The sequence below is a fragment of the Hordeum vulgare genome, chromosome 7H (assembly GCF_904849725.1).
Source record: "Hordeum vulgare subsp. vulgare chromosome 7H, MorexV3_pseudomolecules_assembly, whole genome shotgun sequence".
Taxonomy (NCBI): Eukaryota; Viridiplantae; Streptophyta; class Magnoliopsida; order Poales; family Poaceae; genus Hordeum; species Hordeum vulgare.
In genome coordinates this window covers 328092785-328097388 of record NC_058524.1, presented here as the reverse complement: position 1 = coordinate 328097388, position 4604 = coordinate 328092785, and positions in this window count along the sequence as shown.

Below are 4604 nucleotides of genomic sequence, written 5' to 3'. Positions count from 1 at the left end.
AAACTGATATATACCTTAAATATCTCAGCGGAAGCAGTCAAAGGAGTGGAGTCCCAATAAACACCAACGGCAAGTTGAGTGTACACCGTAACCCTGAATCGTGCTCTTACTCGTCGAAGAAAAGTATCTGCAATGTAAGACGTTGCAGCCATGTAGGTCAGCATATTGAATATGCCGGCAAGTCACATAAGAGACGGGTGAAAAATAATCATCTATACTATATGCATATATGGAAGGTGGGGCTATAAGTTTTAGCGAAAAGCAAGTTTTCTCCTACATCAAGAGAGGGCTAAAAGCAAAATGTTACTACATTGTTGGTTGTTAACGAGATGGTTCCACCAACCAATTCTCGTACCCATGTTGTCAATAATACCCACATCAATATTATTATTTGTGTTGAGAATTTAAGATAACCTCAGTTCCTTTCGCTCAAGTTGTCCATGACCGTGGACACGGCTAATCGATTAGGTTTGAGTACTCTGCAGAGTTTTGCACACGTTCCCCACAAGATTTGATCGCCTCCGTGTATGTCCTCGCACTTCAGGGTGTTTGAAGACCAGATGATCAAAACATGGTCTTTCAACGGGTCCCTCTGAATCCCTGTCGGTGCCCATCCAATCCTACCGTTCTTCTACATCTGCTAGCACCGCCTGTCCAGAGTCGCCGCGTTGTCCAACCAAGCTAGAGCCCATAATGACTTGTGGTTGTGCAGGTAAACCTTGGGTCTTGAAAATATCCGTCCGTCTCTTTGAGCCTGGGTGAAGCTTTCCGCAAGATGTCATGGCCGTCTCCAGCATCCCGGGTCATCCACTGGTTTCTCCAGGGAGCCGATCAACAGTCCTTCACCCAGAGTTGCATTGCATCACGAGGTCTTGAAAAGTCTTGACTTAACCGGTCTTGGTTATTAAAGTATCCTCGCATCACTCGTGATAAACTCTCAACCAGAATCCCTTCTACTCAACCATAGCAATATGAAATTTGTCGTCCCGGGCCTAGTAACGGGGTTGTTGGGTGCCTACCACATGATACTACAATATGTAACCATAATTTCCAAGTACCTACTCAGCATGCAATTGGGCATAGGATGGTAGAACTACGATGCATAAAACATAGGTGATACATGATCAAATGACTTGCCTGGTATTACTTGATGAAGATAGTCACTCTCATAATCCTGATAATTCTACTCGCCACACTCCGAGCAATCTATTGTCAAATAATAGCATTCAATAAACATTCATGCCAAAAAGGAAGAACGAAGAGAACATAAGAACAAAGCATGTCTTGGTACAAAATAACAACGTACTAAGGTTTAATAAAAAAAGATAGGGCCTTATGGTGTTGTAAAAGGTACGATGAAAGGGGTCAACTCAAAAGAGTCAAAGGATGCTCAACTATCGCTATATAAGCTCGACTTGCATACACTATGGGAGATGATAAAAAATATTGGGAGAACAACATGAATGTTGTTTGACAAATAGTATCAGGCATAAGAATTTATTTGTAGAAAGATTTTCTTGAAATGGAGTACTACAACGCAAGTTATAGCGAATTGAAGTATGAATTGAATTTGCATTAAAAAGGTCAAGAGAAGTTGAACTGAAGTACGATGGTTACGTACAAAAATATATGACATGAGTGTTTAGGGGTAAAAGGAATCAATTGAAAAGGTGGTACGATTTGCAAGATTAGATCAAATGAATGTTCGAATACAAATTTGGATCGCTCAAATTTGTAAGGTTCAAAGGTCGAAACTAATGATGCTACTGGATATAGGAGATCAATATGAGCGTGTAGAAAAAATAATTACTAGATTTCAAATAGCGGATCAAAATATACAAATACTTCAACATAACACTGAGTCGACTTAGAACGATGTGAACACTTTTGGGCACTAATAGATAAATCTGATTTGATCAAAATTATAAGTTGAAAAGTTAAAACTAATGATACAAACAGGAAGATTACTTTGATATGAATCCGATGCAATTAGATTCATCTAAAACAGAGCTACGGATAAAAAGATATGATCAAAAGAAGTTTGAATATGAATATGAACAAATTTCGAAATGTGAAAATTTAAAAAGTCGATATGATAGGTTCACAGGATGGGTGGGATCAAGAAGAAATTTTAGGCGTTGGTTTCATCTAATTCGGATAAACGAGTAAAAAGATATGGCTATTTGAAAAATCAGGGCCAAGCTGTTTTACGGAATAAAAGTGCTACGTCTAAAAGAATTCTAGTACTAATGTGGAAATACTGTAGCGACCCGACTCAAGACGAGTCAAGCCTCTGTGTTTCTGTGCCATCCCTGGATCAGTATGCTGGCACACACAGTACATCAATGTATATATCAAAGTGCAATCACATGTAAATAGCGTAAAACTGATATATACCTTAAATATTTCAGCGGAAGCAGTCAAGGGAGTGGAGTCCCAATAAACACCAATGGCAAGTTGAGTGTAGACCGTAACCCTGAATCGTACTCTTACTCGTCGAAGAAAAATATCTGCAACATAAGACGTTGCAGCCGTGTAGGTCAGCATATTGAATATGCCGGCAAGTCACATAAGAGAGGGGTGAAAAGTAATCATCTATACTATATGCATATATGGCAGGTGGGGCTATAAGTTTTTAGCGAAAAACAAGTTTTCTCCTACATCAAGAGAGGGCTAAAAGCAAAATGTTACTACATTGTTGGTTGTTAACGAGATGGTTCCACCAACCAATTCTCGTACCCATGTTGTCAATAATACCCACATCAATATTATTATTTGTGTTGAGAATTTCAGATAACTTCAGTTCCTTTGGCACAAGTTGTCCATGACCGTGGACACGGCTAATCGATTAGGTTTGAGTACTCTGCAGAGTTTTGCACTCGTTCCCCACAAGATTCGATCGCCTCCGTGTATGTCCTCGCACTTCAGGGTGTTTGAAGACCGGATGATCAAAACATGGTCTTTCAACGGGTCCCTCTGAATCCCTCTCGGTGCCCATCCATTCCTACCGTTCGTCTACATCTGCTAGCACCGCCTGTCCAGAGTCGCCGCGTTGTCCAACCAAGCCAGAGCCCATAATGACTTGTGGCTGTGCAGGTAAGCCTTGGGTCTTGAAAATATCCGTCCGTCTCTTTGAGCCTGGGTGAAGCTTTCCGCAGGATGTCATGGCCTCTGCAGCATCCCGAGTCATCCACTGGGTTCTCCAGGGAGCCAATCAACCGTCCTTCACCCAGAGTTGCATTGCGTCCGAGGTCTTGAAAATCTTGTCTTAACTGGTCTTGATTATTTAATCAACCTCGCATCACTCGTGTTATGCACTCAACCGAAATCCAGTCTACTCAAGCATAGCAATATGAAATTTGTCCTCCCGGGGCCAAGTATCGGGTTTGTTGTGTGCCTACCACATGATACTACAATCTATACTAAAATTTCCAAGTACCTAAGCAACATGCAATTGGGCATAGGTTGGTAGAACTACGATGCAAAAAACATAGGTGATAGCATGATCAAAATGACTTGCCTAGTATTACTTGATGAAGATAGTCCCTCTCAAAATCCTGATAAATCTACTCGCCACACTCTGAGCAATCTATCGTAAACGAATAGCATTCAGTAAACATTCATGCCAAAAAGGAAGAACCAAAAGAACATAATAACAAAACATGTCTTTGTGCAAAATAACAACGTACTATGGTTTAGTAAAAAGGACCTAAGTGTGTTGTAAAGTGAAGGTGCATGAATGAGATCAAAAGAGTTAATGGACGAGGAACTATTGCTATATAAGCTCAACTTGCATACACTATGGGAGATGATCAAAAATATTGGGAGAACAACGTGAATGTTGTTTGACAAATAGTATAAGACATAAGAATTTATTTGTAGAAAAATTTCTTGAAATGGAGCACTACAATGCAAGTTATAGCGAATTGAAGTATGAATTAAATTTGCATTCAAAAGGTCAAGAGAAGTTGAACCGAAGTACGATGGTTACGTACAAAAATATATGACATGAGTGTTTAGGGGTAAAAGGAATCAATTGAAAAGGTGGTACGATTTGCAATATAAGATCAAATGAATGTTCGAATACAAATTTGAATCGCTCAAATTTGTAAGGTTCAAAGGTCGAAACTAATGATGCTACTGGATATAGGAGATCAATATGAGCGTGTAGAAAAAAGAATTACTAGATTGGAACTAGCGGATCAAAAGATACAAGTACGTCAATATAACATTGAATCGGCTTAAAACGATGTGAACACTTTTGGGCACTAATACATAAATCTGATTTGATCAAAATTATAAGTTGAAAAGTTAAAACTAATGATACAAACGGAAATATTACTTTGATACGAATCCGACGCAATTGAATTCATCTAAAATGGAGCTACGGATAAAAAGATATGATGAAAAGAAGTTTGAATGTGAATATGAACAAATTTCGAAATTTTAAAATTTCAAAAAAGTTGATATGATAGGTTAATCAAATAGGTGGGATCAAGACGAAACTCTAGGCGTTGGTTTCATCTAATTCGAATAAACGAGTAAAAAGTTATGGCTATTTGAAAAATCAGGGCCAAGATGTTTTACGAAAGAAAAGTGCTATG